The 23,672-nt window shown below is 38.4% G+C and overlaps 1 long non-coding RNA gene across 1 annotated transcript; it reads left to right on the forward strand.

Moving 5' to 3' along the window:
- The first annotated feature begins 1,764 nt into the window (after positions 1 to 1,764).
- Positions 1,765 to 5,644, forward strand: LOC140976686 (uncharacterized). The gene is made up of 2 exons (XR_012175271.1): positions 1,765 to 2,006; positions 5,427 to 5,644. It is a non-coding gene; the product is annotated as an uncharacterized lncRNA (long non-coding RNA).
- The last annotated feature ends 18,028 nt before the right edge of the window (positions 5,645 to 23,672 follow it).

Below are 23,672 nucleotides of genomic sequence, written 5' to 3' on the forward strand. Positions count from 1 at the left end.
CAAATATGAACATATCAGAATCATAAGATAAACTTATAATTCAGAGTAATAATTTTTCCTAGATTTGCATGCAGTTGGATTACGTTATCGCATTTTGGACATTACATATTGAGTTCTTGTCTTCACTTGAATTCTTCTTCGTACGGCCCTCTCTCGTATGCATCTACGTGTATGAGTAAATCCGATGAATAACGAATTAATTTCATGTATTATGGCTTCTCCCAGATATAGATGCCTCTAAGAATCCACAAAAGTTGAAACAAATCATGCAGATTTTGTTTCCTTATCGGGTCACGGTAGGGCAGACGAATTCTACCATCCTGTCGTTCCGTGCTCGTACTTCTAGTCAACAATCTTTTTTTTAAAAAAAAAATCACATTCACCTACAAAACAACCTGGAACATGTGAGGACGGACAATATGCATAAATAATGAGTAAAAAAAATGATAATATGCAGACTCATTATCCTAAACTCATGCAATAATTGATTAAAAACAACATAATAAAACATGAAAAAACGACCATTATAATGTTTATGTGTGAGTGATCATGATATATACTTGTTTATAGTGTCTTTCAAGTGTACATAATCTTAACTTTGACAAATTTTTTTCACTAGTATATTAGATAAATGTAAATTGGTCAGTAGGTCTCTTAAGTTTGCGACGTTAGGTTTTAGCTCATATAATAAAGACAATTAAAATAAAAAATAAGAGAAAATAAACAATTTCATGTTGTAGTCTCCGTATCTAATTCTCTACCCATTATTGAATTATGATCATCCTAAACAACAATCCTTTTTCAATCAATCACCACGTCATACATCACATTCATTCCCCCTATTTTATTTCATCAATTGTTTTTCAATCCCCTTCATTTTCTTCTTGATTTTTCACAACTCCTCAATCTTTCTTCGCTTTTATTTACACATGAGAGTTGGCGAAATCTTAAGAGAGCTGAGGGGCTTATTTGTCTCAAAATTCAGATAAGAATTAGTTTATGAGCTAAAATTTTGATAGTTGATATGAGTTTTAGAATTAATACAAATGTAAGCTAATTGTATGTCTTTGACCTGCTTCATTCGATTTTCGTTAAGTTCAAAGTTGTACAATAAGGCTGTGTTTGGTTCATGGGATTAGATGTGTTTATATTTTTTTAACCCACCTAATCTCATGTTTGGTATGTTTTTTATTTATGAATGATTAAGTTATATTAATTGGGATAAAATAATCACTCCTCACTCCCTATGATTATTTATCTAACTCTTAATCCTTCCTCTTTTTTCAATTTTACCCTTCTCCTATATCCAAACTCACTACCACTTCCCGCCACGACCGCCCACCGACCGCAGCCGCCGACACCGTCGGCCGACCACCACCGCCGACTGTCGGCCGATCGTCGCCGGCAGCAGCCGAGAACTAGCCGAAACCGACATACCGCAGCCGCCGCACCGACGTTGCCGGACCGTCGCCGCCACCTCCGCTGTCGGATCATCCGCCGGACCGCTGCCGCCGGAGTGGAAGAAGAAAAAAAGAAAAATAGACAATTTTGTCATTTCATCAAAAAATTTAAAATTATTATACACTTAAAAATCTTATCAAGCATAATATTATTTTACAATATATATTACAATTTTACGATAATAATTTTTTTATCATTTACATACTAATCATTAGTTTATTTTATGTTTCAACCATAAGCAGCCTAAAGATACACCTAATTGATTGGGTAGTTCAGGCTAAAACGATCCAAAACTTTGTTTAAATCATTTTTAGGTCACATATTCATATCTGATTGACGCTTATGCCGAAGTAATTTTCTTTATCAGATTTGACTCGTCTAGAAGCCGCAGCGGGCGAGGAATCGCTTAAATGGCGGCGGCGAGCAAAATAGGGGACTGGACATTCAAGGCCTTCACGGCGGGGCTCGGCGTCGCCACCATATATCTAGCTGCTACTTTCTCCGTCAACGTCTACCGCGGTCTCTCCTGGCATTCCGCCCAATCGGTATTAAACCCCTGGACTTTGCTTACTCCATGTTTTCTATCCACCTTCTTAATTGTTTTGCTGTATTTTTCTAATTGTGAGATTGGATAATTTATCGTGTTCGTATGATCATTTATCACTAGATTGAAAACTCGGAAACTACTCTGTGATGTTTTTCATGTTATCGAGTAATTCATGATGGTAGCTATGGTGCTTACTCTTTAAAAAAAAAAAAAAAATTCAGTTTAGAGGGATATTTATATGAATTGAATTAATGGGCGGACTAATAAATTGTCGGGGTTGATTAATTAGAAATTTTATGAATGAAAAAGGAAGAGATATGTGGAGATGTCGATCTTTGTGTGAAAAGTAGGCTTCCATGTTTGCTGTCTGTTGCACTGTTGTAGAAGGTGATAGGCTGATAGCTCATTAAGAAATGATCCAGAAATTGATTAAGTGGGAGCGATGTATGCTTTCAGGATTCCTCTGTGGACTATGGTGGTGCCATGGCCCATGGGTACTGAGAGGTGGCAGTACTGTTGTGTCGGATCTCATACTTTGTTCAGAACAGAAATGTTGTGCTCGGATCTCATGCTTTGTTGAGAAAACTGAAAGGAAAAGCAAAATTGCCTTACATTCTTTTAAAATAATATAATTAATCTAATTTATGTAATTATTATAATCATGCATAATTAAATTTGATAACAACAATTAAATAGCGGAAACCAAATAATGTAATCATCTTACAACCCAAACAAAAACAGAACACTAATCTCAGTTTTAAATATTAATACAACCATATCGAATTCATAATCCTGCACGAGAATACGAGAAACAAAAAAAAACCTCCACTGAATCACCATCGAAAACTCAACTGCTCTAACGGTCCGAACCTTCCAACCTAAGACCTGTCCTATGGAATGAAGTGTCCATTATGAAAACAAAAACTTGAGCTACAATCGCCTTATACGAGAATGTATGAGTATACAAACCAATATGATGCATATGAAATACAATATACTCGGATATCAAGGATCAAGTTAAGAATCTCATGCTCAGTCTAGTGGCGCCTGAGTGTGTAATCTCTGATCTGCCATAGGCATATTTTGGTTCTCACGCTCATCATCAATATGTGGACTTACAATGTCCATGATCATCAGAGCCTGCGGGTCTCGTCGGAACTGTAGCTTTCGATACTCAACCGTCCACAATACAAAACAGGGCTGAGCGGCCCAAACAAACGAGATATATCTCAAAAGTATCAGGCCGAACATGATATATCATGCATAAGATGTCATACAATTAAACATGTATCGTGCAACAGATAAATATGCAACATATAAGTGTGTATACTACGTTCGAATATGTCAGTCAGTATATCACGTACCTCACTAAAACAATCTTACAGAAAGTCTACTTGTCTGAACCTAGACAATTGCAACATACTGAAATCACCATCACACTAGATCCATAATCACTAAACATGCTTCAAAGTTCTTCTTAATGATCCTTAAATAATTATTTAAGGCTTCAGGATTATACCTGCGTCCGTCGTCATCCCGCGGATGATGCCTCGATCTGCGTAGCTTTGTTCACCGGCCCCTCCTCGAGTTGACACTTGCTCCGAAGCTTCTCGACACTAAACTGCCCTAGAAACAGGCTAAAAACCTAAGGTATATATGGATAGAACTCGAGAGAGAAGTTGAGGGAAAGCGGTGTAGGAAACAAATGAAATCAGGTTCTATTTTTAGGCTACAACCAGACTAGTTCAAAAGATTCGAACTCAATCTTATTTGTCACGTGTCATAATCTCATTCGTCTAGCTGGATTTCTCGGGATAATGCAATATGAAGTAGATCGAGTGGTCCATTTTAAATTTGATGAATTCCAACATGTTGATCCTCAATTAATCCATTCTTAATTATGTTTAATTAACAACTCTTTAATCATATCTAATTATTACTTCATTTAAATAAAGATTTGGGTCATTACAATTACTATGTGACGTGATAAACCTTTGTCTCATTGATTTTGTAAAACATGATAACTAAACCCGATATATTCGAAAAATGTGTTAGACGCATGGCACACGCGTTAGTTTAAATAATATTACCATATGATACGTGATAAGCCTACATATTTTCTTTCTTTACCAAAAATGGAACTGTTTTCTTTGTGCTTTGTTTTGGTACTTGATGGATGATATGAGGCCAGTGGGCGTAACCACTGGCTATGATGGACATCTATTCCTGTGGCTCACAAATCATATTTTGATTTAATGAGCCGTTCACCTTAATTTATAGGCTTCCTGAGATAGTTGTGAAAATTCTTTATCTAAGTGTAGCTCAAAGTGGCTTGATATTTCAGCATCTAAATTTATATAATTGCCATAATAGCAGAATCATAAAATTTGTTAATGCTTGCAGACTGAAAGTTTCTGTAATTTGAAGCTTGTACTGATGGGATCCTGAGCATGAACTGATTCATGTTTTTTCATTTGTCTGTTGAGCATTACCTTGATGAAGTGTGTTCCTGAATTTGTTCTTACACCCGCAATGACCGTAGTGTTTGTGTTCACAATATTCATTACTATGACTAAAGCTCTCAAGTTCCTTAAAGGGACCATGTGGGTTGAATTGATGGAGACTGAGGGATAAAGTCCATATATTACAATAAGCGGTTCTTAGGTAAATGCATGTGTAAAAGTGATAGTTCAAATCTCCAAGTTGTCATTGTTAGTGGCCTACACTGGAAAGAAATCAGTGCTTCAAAAATATATTAAACATCAATTTGATATAAAGGTGTGATTTGCAATGGTTTGTTAATGCTCTAATTTGTTAGCGATCAATGTGTGTCGATGATTGTAGTCATGAAGGAGTCATCCCTGGTATGTGCAGTATGGACTGATGATTATGTGCTAGGAAATAGGATATGGATTGGTTTTATGCCAACTGAAAATTGAGGGGATAGCAAATTGAAAGCAAAAGATATAAACTGGCTGGAATAAGATTGCAAGCAGTAATTTAAAAAAAAAAATATATTTATGCTTGATTGATTGTGGGAGGACAAACTGAATAAAAGAAAATGCATTTTTTCCCGAACTGTCATCTGTGCCCAATAATTTGATATAGATTTTTTGAATTGGTTAACTGTCATAATGACATTATGTATCAATATAATTCAGGCAGGGATGATGCTTTACTTTCTCATTTTAATGTGTGTAAATTGATTGAGTCATGCATAATCATAGTTTTTATGCGTGGAATTAAGTATATACATGATCTTATTAATGAAGCCTGAAGGGTGGACAAACCAAATTATTTGTATCAATCTTGTTGTGAATAAGTTCTTCTGTGGGTAGAAATCAATATTAGTGACCAATTATCATTTCTTCCTCGTGATAATTTAACTTGGGTTGTGTGTTACTGAATTTTTCTGCAGAAGGCTGACAAGGAGGAGTCGACGGATCGAAAGGCCTGAGCTTTGAATTGTTCATTTTTCAGAGGATGAAATTTTGTAATAATGCTCTTGCAACTCTATAAACCAAAAATACCACGGCTAGATTGTCCAGTTTTAGATAGGTTATAAATAAGTTGGAGCAGATATAGTGTAACATTTAATTTTGATTATTGATGTTGAAATTACTTGATGTTAGACTACTTGATGTTTTCACATTCACACGAAAATTCAATGAAATATTAGGTGACCGTTTGATTATATATGTTGTTGGTTGCTGTTTGAGTAATTACAGGTACCCAAGTTAAATTATACGGCTTTCTGTCAATTTCAATCTACTATTCTTTGTCTTTAAACGTACTATAGAAAATTTGCTTTGAATGTTGTTTGGATACCATTAATTCTTTCACCACCCTTTGTAAATCAAATCAAATCAAAGTTTTGGTGGTCCATTAGCTCTCTTTTTAAATAAAAACATGCATCGAAGGTTAGATGTCATTTTCATCATAAATGCATGCGAATCTCTCAGATCGATCTTAAGAAGTTGAAGGATTCTATTTGCGTTTGAGAAAGGTAGGGGATAGTCATCCATCATTTTTTTTGCAAAAACCCGAAGAATGGAAATAAAATCTCAATGCATTAAGAAAAGAAAGAATAAGATAAATATTTTCTTTTTCTCGAGTATATACATCTGCTCTTTAGTGTTTTTTCTTCACACCAAGCTGGCTGCAAAGAGAAGCCGACTTTATCCTACGAGTACTCTTGTTCGAATTTCTTACCTGCCATCAATTTCTTTAGATATATTTGAAGAAACGGAGAATGAGTGAAAACTCTATTCGTAGTCTTGTGAACTCAATAATAAAGAGTACAAAGAATGATGTTTAATAGTTAGGGTAAACTACAAAAAGAATAAAATGACTAATCTACCCTTGAGAGCTAATAATAATATATTCTAACATTCTCCTTCAAACTCACGTTGTAAGGTCCAAAAATAAAACGACGTAATCCAACTGCATGTGAATCTATAGAAAATGAATAATAACTAATTAAATGATTTTAATTGCTTAAATTAATTATGTTTGATATGTTTAGATGGTTTTAAAGTAGTTTTCTACTTGAAAGCATAATACTGTATTTTTAAAGATTATTCGAGATGCGATCGAAGAACGGAGACCGATTGCTGAAATAAGGTTGATGCTTTATGATATTTTGAAAATAAAGAGTTTTGAGGTGATTTTATATGCCGAGCCGTAATTGTTAATGGTATTCGATTTTCAACAAAAATATGAATTTTTTGACAACTCGGCTAATAATTTCACGAAATTTCCTAAACGAAATATTTTTTATGCACTAATGGGCTTATTGGACCAAGTATAGCATACTAATGGGCCCAAGTTTGCATACAAGTTTAATTATCATTAAATAAGCTAGTAAACCCGTACCCCAAACCCTTAAACACACGCCCCACTTCCCCTAACCACACAAACTCTTTTCCTCCCCTCAAACACACGACTTTAAAGGCCACACGAAGCACGGTAGAGGCTGCACACGGAACTAGAACAAGCTGACCGAATAGTACATGTTTTGATGTCAAAGTTCGGGTTACAGGGGAACCACGGCTCATGGCTTGGCCAAGGCTTGACCAGGGCTAGGGCTAGATGTGGTTGGGTGTATAGAAGAGTCCTAGCCACGCTAGGACTCGTGCACATCGGCTAGGAGGGAGTCCTTGCGTGATAGGACTCCTCCCATGAAAGTCTAAAATAACAGCTGCGTGCAAGGGGTCAGGGCTCGACCAGGGGGCCGGGCTGGGTCTGACAGGGTCTAGAGAGTGAGGGCTCGGTGGTGGCTCGATGTTAAGGGTCCTAGCTAGATTACGAAGAGTCCTAGTTTGTTGCTACTAGGTTCGCGCGGCTCGGGTCCTTTGTACAAGGGGCTGCAACGAGTTAGGTTGAGTCCAGTGGGTTCACTAGGGTCCATGGGTGGTCTGGGAAGGGGCTGGCTCGGGTGCGGCTCGAGGGAAACGAGAGATGGTTCAATGGAAAAAGGGTTAGGGTTCGAATTTTAGGTTTTAATGGTTAAGGGTTCAAACATGGTTCACGGGGGTCGAATCATAGTTCACGAGGGTAATTTAGGCATAAAAAGTATATGTTTAAAATTTGAGAATTTAATAATAAAGTTTGAAATTAATTCGGGATTAAAACGCACTACAAATTAATAATTACGAAATAAATAAAAAGCTTTGAATTTAAGCTAAATAAAAATATCAGAAAATTTATTTAAGCTTAAATAATTATTTGCGATGGTCTAGTGTCAACGAAAGTAAGAAAAAATCAAAATAGAGAAATTTACGTCTAGGGGTAAAACGGTCATTTTACACATGAAAATAGTAAATATCATGGCAGTGCCCCGAATGCTGTAATATATGATAAAATGTTGAAGCTAAAAGATATGTTGCATGCTTTGTTTTAAAAGAAAAATGATAATTTGATGGATGATTTTTATAAGTGATGAAAATACGAAACATTGGAGGAGGTGAAATGATTGTGACTATTATGATGATATGAATGGGGATATCGTGAGGGAGAAGGTGTCAGAGGGAGCTCGACAATCGTATTTTCATATGATGATGATGATAGGCCAACGCTCAGTAAATGGGTGAGAGTGTCGCTGATGTCCCCGCCGCTCAGTACTGCGGTTATATGTAGATGGATCCATCGACCTTATGATGAAAAAAAAGTCACAATTAACGATTCGAATTCAATAAAAGGAAAATGTATATGTTTATGATGAAACCAAAAGGAATATGATTATGATGATATGAAAATGGTTGTGTATGCATGATTATGAAATGTTATTTTAAGTAAAAATATTTTCACTGTTGCATGTGATTGTATACGTATTATTTATATGGTTATGGTTTGCTGAGTCAATAGACTCACTAGGTGTGATCGATACAGGTGAGCATGATATTGATGTTGAGTGACTTGATGGTTGATCTGACTGGACTGAAGGTGCACATAACCCGAGGACCAGCGCTAGTTTTTCGCATTTATGATTTAAAGTTTATGTTAATTATTTTTACGAAAATTATGATTGATCTTGAGTGATTTTTGACAGGATGTTAGTGTTAGTATATTTTTGAAATATTGATAGTTTAGGTTGGTTGATGATATACGATTTTATGTTTTGAATTCTTTCTTTTGAATTTTAAATTATAGCTGATGGTTTTATTTTTAAATGGTGCAAAGTATTTTAAAAAATTATATATATGTATGGTGTGTATCGGCCGAATTTGTTAAAAAAAAATTAGTAGTTTTTAAGAAAATGAGTAGTGGACGTTTCGGTTGATATCAGAGCAATGTTCGTGTAAAGGATTGCGCCACCGCAGTTCCGAGAAGCTCAGTCATCATGCCTCAAATTTGTAAGTTTAAATGATTTGAATGATTTTACGCTTAGTACCTGCATGATAGCATGATTTATATGTTTAAGATGCATGTTGTTACAATTTGATGATATTCATATTTAAAGCTTAAGGATAAATGAAATTTAGATGCTGCATGATTAGAAATATTAGTTTTAAATGCATGTTGGTTATGTTTATAACTTGAAAAACGTTCAGATATAATGTCTCTGAGACGTGCACTTATTACTGATGGGCAAGCTGAGAATAATGAGGACCGTCAAGAGAATGCACCTCTGCCTCCTAATGGGGATGCTGCTATCCGCGCACTAGAGGGCATGACACGCTTTTTCGAACCGCAATTTCAGCATGCTCCTAGACCACATCATGACATTTATGATCAGTTTCGGAGGCTCAGTCCGAGGGAGTTTTCTGGAAATACCGACCTTTTTGCTGTTGAGGGTTGGATTCGATCTCTCAAGATTCACTTCCGTTATTTGAATATGGGAGACGCTGACAGAGTTAGGTGTGCCATTTACATGTTTAGAGATGATGCTTCCCTTTGGTGGAAAGGTGTGGAGCATGGGATTGACTTGGCTACACTTATATGGGTTTGCTTCAAGGAAATTTTCTATGAGAAGTACTTCACTGCTGATGTTTGAGGACGATTAAAGAGGGAGTTTATGAGTCTCCGTCAGGGGGACACGACTGTGGCTGAATTTGTGAGGAAGTTTGAGAGGGGCTGTCACTTTGTGTCCCTCATTGCTAGGGACGCTGCTGAGAAGATGAGGCACTTTATGGATGGCCTTCGACCTACCATCTGTCGGGATGTGATGATGATGCGACCGGTAGACTATGCTGCTGCAACTACTTATGCATTTCAAGCCGAGCAAGCATTGAAAGATATTGATTTTGAAGTGCAGCGCAAAAGGCAGCAACACCAGCAGAGCTCACAGCCGAATAAGAAGTCATATATGGGACCTCTTAGACCTCAAGGGCCGCAAAAGCTCCAAGGTCAAGTAAAAAAGCCAGGACCACCAAAGCCACCACAACTTGGAGCACCAAAACCTGCTGAGAGGCCCCTATGCAAGGAGTGCAACCGCCCACACCTTGGCGAGTGTATGTGGGGGACATACAAATGCTTTATATGCAAAGAGTAAGGGCATAAGGCTGTTGATTCCCCGAAGAAGAGAGCACCTACAGTGGGAAGAGCTTATGTTATGCATGCCTAGGAGGCTAAAGAGGAGACATACACGACCCTCATCACCGGTAACCTAGTTATTTAACGTTTTTATATTTCCTTTATTGCATGAAATGTTAAATTGGTCATGAGAATTGAAATTGGGATCAAGAATAACCTAGTAGAAAATAGGTCGCATGCTCTACCTTAGTTGGAATTAAGAGATGACAATTGGAAACTATAGAATTTGGACTTGAATTATGAGCTTTAATTGTGTAAGGTAATTAATTCCAAATGAAAGTTTTATGGCCAAAAAATGGAGAAAAATCATAACTATGGGCATGATAGAGTATTTTCAAAAATTGGAAGGACTAAATTGCCATTAACCGAAATTTAAGGGCTAAATTGGGAATTCGGAAAATTTTAAGGATCAAATCATAATTTTTGAAAAATTAAGGGACTAACTTGCAATTAACAAAAACTTAAGGGGCTAATCTATAATTTCCGAAAGTGTAATGACCAAAAGTGTAATTTCTGAAATTTAATGGACCAAAAAATCAAAATTTCGAAATTTAAAGGGGTGAAACAGTAATTTGCGAAAAAAAAATTTGGGACTAAAATGCAATTTCGAAAAATTGAAGGGTTAAAATGCAATTTTTCATGAAATCCTAGGGTTCAACTAATCTTCTTAAAACTTTGGGAAAATAATGAAACAAATTCCTTAGGCTTCAACACGGATAAATCTAAAAGCATTTTCGTCGCATGAAGAATATTCATTCTAAGGGTAGCTACCTACACACGGCTAGATTCGGGAGCTACACACTCTTTCATATCTGAAACTTTCGTTAAGCGACTGAATATTACACCTGAAGATATGTGATTAGTGTTTCAAAGTTTCTATTCCTTCCGGTGATCAAATGGTCACTACTAGTATTGTGAGGAATCTGGAGCTTCGTTTATATAAATATGTGGTTCGAGCAGATCTTATTGTACTCTCCATGCCTGAATTTGATATTATACTTGGTATGGATTGGTTATCAGCGAATGGAGCTTCGATAGATTTTCGACAGAGGACAATGTCTATTCGACCGCCTAGTGGGAAATATTTTGTCTTTGAGGAGGCGAGGAACTAGCAAATGCCACACATTATCTCTTGTATGTGTGCGAGGAAACTTACGAGACGAGGATGTCAAGCTTTTCTAGCATGTGTCACTACAGCACATGCTCCTATCAGTCAGAAGCTAGAGGATGTTGATATTATTAGAGTGTGACGTCTACTGATTTAAAAATGCGGAAATATTATTTTTTTTAAATAAAAGCTAGCATTTTCGAAATAACATTTAAACGTTTCGCATGCATGCGCTCTACAGAAAAATATAACATTTAAAAATGACCTTAAATAACTGACAGTAAAAATAATGAAGTTTAAAAGTATCCAAACTCATCCAGAATTTTATGCGAACATAAACCAATAAAATTTTAAAATCATCAACGTATGAAAATGTTCATCCACTCTCAAATCTCATAAATGTTAATTCACTCTCAAATCCTCGGGTCGTGTCACCGCACCAGGCCTGCCTACTTAGAGTTTGGCACCTCTAGTCCCCTCAACATCAAGCTCATCACCTGCATCACACACGCTTATTGAGTCTAAAGACTCAACACACCTGTACCAGGAATAACAAGTACATATACATGGAACACAACAATGAAAAATACCATACTCAACATATCTTTCATGAACTTAAAAGCATAACATAAACGTGTCGTGCAAAAGCGTAACGTGTCAAAGCATGTCATCTCATGTCATCATATACATATACATTTTCTTTCAATTGAATTCAGTTCATTAGTTGTGACTTTCGTATCAGCTCTATCGTATTAGCTCTATTCGATAGATCCATCTACGTATAACCATGGTACCGGGCGGCGGGGACATAAGCGACAGCATTACCCGTCCACTGAGCCTTAGCCTCAACTCATCATATCTCATGTCATCGTATACATATATATCGTTAGTCACAACCAATTCCCATCATTCAAAAACATCATCATATTCACCACTTAATAAAAAAATGCATATACATAAATTTTCTTTAAAATCAGGCATGCACCGTATTTATCATAATTTCATAAAAATCATAAACGTGATGTATAAACATTTAAAACATGACAAAATGTGCTCCGGGCGCTGTCAGGACCAAAATCTCACACCGGGTGCAAAATGACCATTTTGCCCATGGAAACCCAAAATTACCGTTTTACCTCTGGACCTCTAAATTTTGACCCGAAGCTTACCAAACTCCTTAAATGTCCCAAAACATATTTATAAATGTTTCTTAGACGTAAACTCGAGCCTGTTTCAAAACTTATTCGATTCGTTTCAAAACTTATTCGATTCGTTTTAAAACTTGGACGGGAGTCCCGGTTTTAACCCGAATCAGACCGAAACTTAACCAAAATTTTCCTAACTCGAACCATGACTCAAACCTCCATGACCAGCCTCTAAACCATTTATTTTAGACCACTTCGGACCTAGAAATAAGCCCAAAGGTTGCTGGAAATCTCCAGCATATGCGCACAAATTTTCTCTGCTTGAGCGATTTTACGATAAAAATAATATCTCCCTCGTTTCTTATCAGAAAATTACAAATTTGCTATCGCATCAAAGTTAACAGAGAGCGATACAAATCATATGTTGAACACATTTGCAGAAAACCAAACAATAAGTCTCAGAATTTGAAATAACAGAAGATGACGGGTTTTGAGACACATAATTCCACAGCTTGAGCGACTTTATGATAAAAATCATATCTTCCTTGTTTCTAATCAAAAAATTAAGAATTTGCTATCAAATTGAAGATAACAGAGAGTGCTAAAAATCATATGTTGAACACATTTCAAGATAACAGAAGGTGGCAGGTTTTGAGACACACCTCAACAAAAAAAACCGATTGACCCTCGACTTAACCCATCTAACCATCGACCCTAACACGAGCCGCTTTCTTCCTAGCCGAGACCAGCTGGTTAAGGGCCTTCCCTAGCCTCGGTTGGACCCTCTTGGATTACCCCTTAGCATGGTGCAGCCCCCACACAACCGAGCCTCCTCTAATAATCCACAAACACGCATCGAACCCCATCCGATTTGAATAAAAGGCTTCGGCCTTAACCCAAAACCGAGCATACCTAGGATCCCCTTATCTAATCACCTTAAAACACAGCACTCTCACCATAAAAAACCAGAAGTTGACAGCCCATTGCAAAAAAAATCATAAAAACGTGAGCAACATTCAAAGGAGTCGAAATGCTGGGGAAATCCCTGACCACCTTGACGTCCTCTAGCCTCTTGACTAACTAGCTCGGTCACTGTTACAATACTCGCCAAAAATGTCTAGCAGCCTCTCCTCATGAGCTTCATCGCATAGATGCAAGAAATGATGTGCGACATCTGCTGGTGTATGGCTGCTTCAAAAATAAATGGCTTACCGCTGGGTGGTCGGACAGATACTGACCTCCGTCAAAAATCTATAGCGGCTCCGTTCGAAGAAACCCAGTCCATACCCAAAATAATATCGAACTCCGGCAATGGTAGCACAATCAAATCTTCCTGCACAACATTTTTCTGTAACCGAAGCTCCAATCTCTTCAGTATCTGTGAGGTAAACATCTGATCTCCGGACATAATTGAAACTCTGAATCCCAAATCCATAGCCTCTGGTATGATTCCTAGTTGCTTGACAAATGTCTCGGATATAAATGAATGTGTAGCTCCGGAATCTAGCAATTCATACGTGGCTACACCTGAAATATATATCCTTCTGGTGATAAGTGTAGAGTCTGGCTTAGCCTCCGCCTTCTCTGCATGCATCACATAGGTTCTTCCAGTCGTGGGGCCCTTGTTCTTAGGGCAGTCAGCTACTTTATGGCACTCCTATTTACATATAAAGCACTTGAAGATCCCCCACATACACCTTCCGTAGTGTAATTTGTTGCACTGCTTGCACGGATGTCCTTCCTCCGGCTTATGAGCCCCTGGTGCCTGTGGTGGCCGCTGTTGTCCGGGTTTCTTGAACTGACCCTGGGGCTTCTGCTGCCCCTGATGACTCGGTGGCCCTGTGAACTGCTTCTTCTGTGGCTGCGAGCTCTGCTGATCCTGATGTCTCTTCCACTGCATCTCCATATCAATGTCCCTCATGGCCTGCTCCGCCTGAGAAGCACAAGCGGTGGCCTCATCATAGCTTGCCGGTCTCATCAGCATAACATCCCGTCGCAAGGTGGGTCTGAGTCCATCCATGAAATGTCTCAGCTTTTGGGCGGCATCACTCGCAATGAGGGGCACAAAGTGACAGCCCATGTCGAATTTCATGATAAACTCTGCCACAGAAGAGTCCCCCTATCGGAGACTCATGAACTCCCTCGTCAGGTGTCCCCTGACATCTGCTGGAAAATATTTGTTGCAGAAGATATCATTGAACTGACTCCAAGTAAGGGTAGCCAAGTCCATCCCGTGAGCAGCTCCCTCCCACCATAGGGATGCGTCATCCCTCGACATGTAAGTGGCGCACCTGACCCGGTCGCCATCCCTCATCTCCAAATACTGAAAGTGTAGCTCCAATGACCATATCCAAACCTCCGCTACAAAAGCGTAAGTAGTACCTCCGAACTCCTTCGGGTTGAGCCGTATAAACTGCTTATACATGTCTATCTGGGACCTGGGAGCATGCTGTGCCTGCTCCATTAATCTAGAAATACCCTCAAGGACTCGAGTAGTTGCGTCTCTTGGCGATGGCGGTGGTGGTGGTGGAAGGCCTCTATCGTCTCCAGAAGCATCATCCTGTCTATCGGTGCTGGGGGCGCGTCTAAGAGGCATAGTAAAAGTATTGCAGCCTAAAAGAGCTCAAATAAACAACATGCAAGTCCTGTCAAACAATAAACATACAAATAATAAAATGTAAGAAAATATCCATGATCACTCTCAACTCATAAAGATGATGTGCGGAAAAAGTATGGTCCTCGGGTTAACGTGCGCACATCCAACTCCACCTCTCAGTCTTCGACGCCTCCAATCTCCTCATCAATATGTGAAGGATCGAGTGTATTAGTGCCTTCAAAGGCATTTCGAACACTATATTCTCCAATGAGCTGCAATAGCTCGTGTTCTAAGAATGTTAACACCGATGAATTAAGTTTGGTTTAAAATCAAGCGGAAGAAACTCGAAGTAATCCTTCGTGAAGAAGACTGTTATTAGAAAATATTTTAACTTATACAAACTGAATAACTGAGAAAGAGTAGATTAGTTTTTGCATTCTTCAGTTCAGTTATGGTGACAACTGAACTGATGGATACTCTAACTGATCAAAACAATTTGAAAACAACAGTTAATCAGTTAAATATACAAAATATGTTTATGGAAGTTCGGAGACTTCAACTGCTCCTACGTCACCCCTTATACCACCACGGGTAAGTTCCACTAGAAGACTTTGATTTATACAACACTTTGTACAAACCCACTCAGCTAGGACTTACACTACTGCCTAAACTGAACTCCTAGCTACGGCTGAAGGCAGCACCTTCCAGCCAACACTTCTTTAACGTCTATGTGTTAAAGACTACATACACAAGTTTAACGTCTTTGTGGAAGACTGTATTTGGGTGGTTGAGAGTGTTTGTGTGTGTGAGAACTGAAGAGGGATGTTCTCACACACTGAGGGATAAGGCTTCTATACTACGCTGATAACATGTTGAAGTGTCCCTCTGGGCTGATTGCTTCTGAAAGCTGATTTGCAATACGCGTGCACTTTCTTTTCTCTCTTATTTGCGTTGTTGTTATTCTTCTTGAGTCCTCACTGATCTTCTCTTTATATAGGCGAGAAAGACTGATCGCACAGAGAGACTCATTTATTGTATCCGTTGAATCTTGAATTCGTTTCTTGGACTTTGTGTCTCGACTTTTCGACTGCCATTCTGAAACGTTTTGTCTTTAATTCTCTGATGCAACGTCCGTTATTGTCCTTTGACTGGATAATGGATTTGTACCTTCACGCACAGCTGGAATCCATTGAAAGAGTTTGTCTTCATCTACAACTGAAAGATTCTGACTGATGCTTCGGACTGGTCAGCGGAACTGATCTTCAGTTGGGCTGGTGAAATCAGTTGACTCGTCAGTTGAACTGATTTCACTCTCGTTCAGTTGAATTTATCAGGTGGGTTTCTTTATCAGTTGAACACTCCTTTGGTTGGCTAGGCTTCTGAGGTTATCCTCCTGAACCACATATCAACTGGACAATCAGTTGGACTGCTCAATTGACATAATAGTTAGACTGATTCAGTTTGTGCGATTAGTTAGGTCTTCAGTTTGCGATGTAAACAGCTCGTGATTGATCCTAGCTTCTGCACACTAAGGTAGATTATTAGTAACACAAATTAACAAGTTTTGTTAATATCAAAATCAAGATTGCGAACTTGAAAAGTTCCAACAATATGCTTACCTGCATCATTCATACTTAGTGAGTCTAAAAACTCAACACCCTGAATCGTTATAACATGTACATATACATAGCATGAAATAGTGAAAAGTACTGTAATTAAAAATACACTTCATGAGCTTCAAATCGTAAGAATAAACGTAACATGATAAAACATAAACGTGTTCCTATCACATCATATCAACATATATGTATTCAATTTTATTTATTTGAATTCCGTACATTAGTTGTGATTTTCGTATCATTGTATTAGTTGATGGATCCATTTACGTATAACCGCGGTACCCGACGGCGGGGACATCAGCGACAGTATTGCCCATCCACTGAGCCTTGGCCTTACATGTCATAGTATTGTCGTATCATCATATTAGTCACAACCAAATCTCTTTCTCCAAAAACATGTCATCCTATTCGTCACTTATAAAAATCATGCATATACGTAAATTTCCTTAAAATCAAGAATGCAACGCATTTTCCATATTTCCATAAAAAGTCATGTTCATGATATAATAAACATTTAAAACATGAAATTTTTGTGATCAGGACGCTACCAGGACTGCTAACTCGACCCGGGGGCAAAATGACCATTTTGCCCCTAGAAACCTTAATTGACCATTTTACCCCTGGACCCCAAAATTTCGACCCGAAGCCAACCAAACACCTTAAAAAATATTTATAATCATTTCTTAGATATAAATTCGAACATCTTTTGAAAGGATCGGTTAATAAGTGAAATGTGTTTAGAAGGGGGTTGAATAAACACTCACAGATTATGTTCGTTTTTCGTATGTTGAGTTCAGTTTAATGACAAACTGAAACTTAATATCTTGTAAGTCGATGACAATCAGTTTAACTGAGAAAACAGTTGCGGAAGTAAACTGAATGAAAGATAGAATAAATAAAATGAAAGGTAACTGAAGTAAAAAGCACGCGATTTGTTTCTGAATGTTCGGAGAATGGAATAACTCCTACGTCACCCCTTCTATCACAAAGATAGGATTTCTACTAAAAGACTTTGATCGAATACAATGTTTGTACTGACCCACTTCAGTTTGGTCTTATCAATGCCACAACTGAAACTCTTAGTTACAACAGGCTATTTCAGTTCGTGACTGATCTTAGCACAACTTAACAATATAACAGAGATTACAGTGTGCTAACAAGCTCAAAGACGGTAGCCTTGAATGCTACAGATAGAACTTAGTAAGAGTGAGCTTTTGATTTCAGCAGAGTAACAGCTTGAGTAAAATAGTAGTTCTTGTGTATCGTGTGCTTCAGCTGCTCTGTTTGCCTATTTATAGGCTTCTCTTCCAACGGTAACTTGATATAATATTTGAATTTTATATCCGTTGATTTGCCACGTCGATATTCTTTTGACAATCGTACACTGTAGACTCTGAAATGCGGCGTTCCACTACGAGTTGCAGTCTGCTTGTACTGATGTCGGTTGAACATCCCTTTCATTTGATGACGTGTTAAGGCTGAGCAATCAGCTGATGAAAGTAGCTAATAAGCTTGTGCTGAGTGAATCAACTGATCAGTTTCCAACTAATCAGTCAGCTGTCTTCAGGAATCCAGTTAGGTTCAACTGATCAGTCAGTTAACTTCGAAAGTTCAGTTCAGATGGATTCAGTTGCCTTGATACTTCAGTTGCTTAATACGAATACTTGATCAGTTCGTTCCAGTAGATAAATGGTTTGTTAAACAGCGGAAATTAAGTTTCCAACAATTTCCCCCTTTTTGATGTTTGACAACACTAAGCAAATGATAACTGATCAGTTAAGCTTATAGACGTCCTTCAAATCGGTTGTAGATAAAATAATAATTGTCGTGTACAGATTCGTACAATGAAAGAATGAAATAATCTGTATAAATAATTCCATTTACAAATAAATCCGTTAAATTTGTCAACTGATTTGACTGTAGCTTAGGTCTCTATTCCCCCTTTTTGTCAAACGCCTCCGTTCTGATAGATAATCTTTTAACATCAGTTGATAGAACTTTAACAGAAGTGGCTACGTCTGATACTGCATTCAGCATAGTGGTTTGCATCAAGTCTATCTTTCGGGAAACAGATGTCTCCACGAAGTCAATTCTCTTGCTGATTACATCTTGGCTGACAGAGAGACTTTCAGCTAAGCCTCTATTCTTTTTAATATCTTCTATGGCCAGGGAAAGAGAGGTCACGGTAGCATTTACTGCCTTCAGCTTTTCTGAGTTGAATATCTCTGCATGTTCTAGTTTTAAAGTATGAGCGAGTTGAGTTTGCTGAATTTGGGAAAATGCAGTAAGTATCTTGTGCATATTATTCTGAATGTCTTGAATTTCTTCAAGAACTGCTTCAAGATCACCAGACGACTGAGGACGTAATTGTCCAGAAGTTCCAGCTTCTTGTTCTTTAGAGACTTGATCAAAGACCACCAAGGTCCTGTCAGATACAACTGTCTCGGCCATAGTGTGTTCTGGAACAACTGATTCAGCAACCTCTACTTGCGCTGAAGGAGGAGAAGAAGAAGGATCCTGAATGGCAACTGAGCTGTCCTGATGTAGAGGTAAATCTGTAAGACCTTCATTTGGAGGATCATCAACTGGTGCTTCTGCCTGAGTATCAGCTGAGATTTGGGCTGGCTCGTCAGTTAGAATATTTTCAAAATTGAGCAACTGAGCATCCACATTTTCAGCGATTTCTTTATCTGTGGACTGAGCTGGCACATCAGTTGGATCATCCTGCTGAACGGGCTCTTCAGTTAAGATAGGTGCCTCTACAATTGCTTGATAAGTCGAGTGATCAACTGATTCAGAAATGAGCTCCTCTGGTTGAGATTCCTGTACTACTGACTGAATAATTTCATCAATATTAGCAAGTGTTAAGTCAGCTTCTGAGTACAGTGGTGGATCAGCAACAGAGGTTTCAGGCACATCCTGAGCTTGCGCTTTATTCGGTGATGAGGGTTCTTCCTCTTCATCTGAAGACCCTCCATGAATAACTAATTCCTGATCTTGTTCCCAAAATCGTATCTGTACATGCAGGGAAGTAAGATCTGAATCCAACTGAGTAAGTACAGCTCGATCATTGTAGGCAGTTGGATTCGTCGGAATGTAGTTGGCTTTCAACTTTTCAACTAATTGAGCCAACTTCTTGGCTCTCATCAAATCAAAGAAATAATTTTTTCTTTCCAAAGCCTGCACAATAGTAGCAGCTTTGACTATCCTCAAAACGATGGCTTCCAATCTGATAAACTTTTTCAGCTGAGACTTCTTCTTCAATTGTTTGGCAAATGTGTGAGTTCTGTATGTGATCTAAGCCTCATAAGTTTTCAGTTTGGATGCTGCAAAAGCGTTGACCTGTTCCCAAATTAGGTCAATGTGGGTCTGGATAGCATTTGTTGGCCTGGGCTCTTCAATCATCTTGCCCTTGCCTTTCTCATCAGAAAGAATATGTGGAATGTTCAGACCCGAACGAGTCGTTTCCACCAGTTCTCGAATAGTGACCCCTTTGGGTCGAGCCTGAGCAAAAATGGTAGGGCGATTGACAGTTTGTAGAGAAGATACTGCCCTGACAGACTCCTTTTCAGTTGATGGAGGCAACTGATCTCTTGCTGAAACTTCAGCTGGGATGGCTTTTAGAGGAATAGCCTGAATAAGCTGTTGAGCGTCGGAAGATTTCAGCCTTTCAGTTGCTTCTAGCGAGACTATTTGCTTGGTTTTCTGAGTTCTAGGCTTTTTGGTGACTTTGGGAGATGGGGTCTTCTCCGTTTCTGATTCACTGACAATCAGCTTCCTTTTGGAGGACTTCAGCTGTGCCAGAGTTTTTGCCCTTTTTACAGACTTGGGAGCAGCCTGCTGTGCTCCAATCTCCTCTTTGATGTTGACGAATTGATCAGGCGATAGATCCAGTTTGGCTTTGGGCGGCAAAATATTCTTAGCATTGAAAACTTTGAATTTGGATGATCTTTCAGAATCATCAGCCACCAACCCTTTGATTTTCAGCAAATATCTCAACTGAACAACAAGCCTTTTGGACTGTTTGGTAGATTGAAGCATGTTCTTCAATATGTTGAAGGTGAGTCGCCTCCAGTTGAGTCTCCGGCTTGCCATGATAATGGTAAGGGCCTGAAATTTTTCCAGAGCAAGAGCAGCAAAGGATCCTGCCTTTGCCAATAACCCCTTGGCCACAATGTCAGCCAACAACTGAACCTCATGTTTGAGTTCCTTCTTTGGATCGGAAACTTTGATTTTCCGTCCATCAGCGGAGAGTTGAGTCTGCATCTCTTCAATATCTGATGCTTTAACATCAGCAAAGTGTGCCAACCCATCAGACGACAACAAAAATATCTCACCAAAAGAGTCCTCGGATATGGTCAACAACTGACCATTGACAGTAGATGAGATGCTTCCATCCTGATTGATGAATCCACTGGAGTAGAAATCGAAAAGCTCCTTTGGATAGATCTCTTGGGAAGATTGTCCCAAGAATGTTCGGAGACCTGTTGATTTAAGCTTCTGAAATACATCCTTGACCTCAGCTTCTTTAATCGATATGACTGAATCAAATTGATTGCCATAGCATTCAACATATGCGCTGGGATCTGATTTGCCATTTGATCTGAAAAATTTTCTGCGAAAAAGAAGGCGTGAATTTGCTTTTGCTCTGAGAAATTTGGATAAGCGTAAGAAGAAGAACTGAAATGGAGCGGGAAAAGGTACTTTTGTGCGCGACTGTTCGTATTATTGGACACGTGTCAGTCCATGAAAATTTTGCAATAAAAAACGTGTGTGAGTGTGGTAAGGACGTGTGTAGTAAATATGTGGATTATATGAGTCCACGAGTCAACTTGTCATTTGCTGAAAGACAACATTTAATGCTTGATAGATAGTCACGTCACTTAATTTGAAATAAAAAATGGTTAATTGGTTAACGTATGTGAGAAGATTAGTGAAATATCCGACTGAAGGATCAGTTTTAAAACTGTGTCCTTGCAGCTGAAGATTTACTAACTTCTGTCTTCTCAGTTAACCTCTTAAAACCAATATTCTCCCTTAATAAATGCATATAAATATTAATCGAACTTAAGCAAGGTTAATTAAATAAAATCCTATGCTTGGAAGATTAATCGTGTGCTACAGTGACTGAGCCCTTTCATCTTCCTTGATCCTGCGCTATAAATAGAAGTGGCTCAGTTAGTATCAAACACATCTGTTATGAATATTCAGCAGATAATATGGCAGGTGCAAGTAGCTCAAGACTTCCAGATATGGCTGAGAAGTTTATGACCACAGCTCAGGAGAAACAAAAAGTTGATATAGAAGACGAAGTTTTTCAGAAAATTCTTCGTTTTTGGGAGGAGCTGCAAGGACTTCAATTCCTCTATGAATGTGGAGAGGCGAACACTCGTAGATTGTTGGCGAAGCTGAACAAATATAGAGAGCGTTTGCACGTCTCCGAGACGGTGAACCTCGTTGAGGATAGTTATCTCTACCAGCTGATGCTCTACAAGGAGAGGACTATTCTGGAGCGAATAGCTGTTTCTGATAGTTTTCTGAAGACTGCAACTGGCTAAGTATCCGATTGGATGAAAAATGGAGAGCTTTTGTTGAAGAAGAATATTTTAGTGTAATCCGCAAAAATTTCTTTAAATGAAGATTTATTTTGTTTCAGTGTTGTCTTTTATTTTTCTGCAATAGTTATTTTTATTAAAAAGATGACCAACTGAATCATAATAACAAACTGACAAGCTAACATCAGTTAAGAATATCACAAATATATCAACAACTGAGATATAAGCAAGGAGAACTAATTAAGATAAGTCTATTAAACCAAGTATGTTGCGAAAGTGAGAAAACTTAGTCTCGGGTAGTGGTTTGGCGAAGATATCCGCTGCTTGCTGCTCAGTTGAGACGTATTCCAGCCTGATGTCCTTCTTCAGGGTATGATCTCTGATGAAGTGATGCCTGACATCGATGTGCTTGGTCCTTGAGTGAAGAACTGGATTATACGTGATAGCGATTGTGCTTGTATTATCACAAAATATAGGCGATTCCTTGGCGATAACTCCATAGTCTTTCAGTTGTTGATGAATCCAAAGCAGTTGAGCACAGCAACTTCCAGCAGCAAGATATTCTGCTTCAGTCGTGGAAGTAGCTATGGATGTTTGCTTCTTGCTGAACCAAGAGATCAGTCTGTCTCATAGAAACTAACATGATCCACTTGTACTTTTTCGATCAAGCTTACATCCTGCATAATCTGCATCTGAATATCCAACTAAGTTGAAAGATGAGTCTTTAGAATACCACAGCCCAACATTTTGTGTGCCCTTAAGATATTTTAAAATCCTTTTGGCGGCTGAGAAATGTGATTGCTTAGGATTGGCTTGAAATCGAGCACACATGCATACAACAAATACAATATCAGGACGACTAGCAGTTAGGTACAATAATGAACCTATTAAACCTCTGTATAATGTCGCCTCAACTGATATTCCCCCTTGATCGTTGTCTAGTTTGACTGATGAACTCATGGGAGTGCTTGCTGCTGAGCATGATTCCATGCCAAATTTCTTAAGCAGTTCCTTCGTATATTTGGTCTGACTGATAAAGATACCAGTTTCCAGTTGCTTCACTTGCAGTCCAAGGAAAAATGTCAGTTCACCCATCATGCTCATTTCGAATTTGTCCTGCATCAACTTAACAAACTTCTCGCATAATTTGAGGTTAGTTGACCCAAATATAATATCATCAACGTAAATTTGAACAAGTAGAATATGATCATTCTTAGAGAATTTGAACAAGGTCTTATCAACTGATCCAACTGAAAAATCATGATCAGTTAGGAATTTTTAAAGCGTTTCATAACAAGCTCTTGGAGCTTGTTTCAGATCATATAAGGCTTTGTTCAAATGGTAGACATGATCAGGAAAAGTATGATTGATGAAACCTGGAGGTTGCTCTACGTAGACTTCTTCCTGCAGCTGACCGTTTAAAAATACGCTCTTCACATTCATCTGGTAGACTTTGAAGTTCTTGAATGATGCATAGGAAAAGAATATTCGGATGGCTTCCAGTCTTTCAACTGGGGCATATGTTTAATCATAGTCAATTCCTTCTTCCTGCCTATATCCTTGTGCTACCAGTCTCGCCTTGTTGAGCAAAACTGAACCATCTTCGT

This window comes from Primulina huaijiensis, chromosome 5 (assembly GCF_012295235.1).
Source record: "Primulina huaijiensis isolate GDHJ02 chromosome 5, ASM1229523v2, whole genome shotgun sequence".
NCBI lineage: Eukaryota > Viridiplantae > Streptophyta > Magnoliopsida > Lamiales > Gesneriaceae > Primulina > Primulina huaijiensis.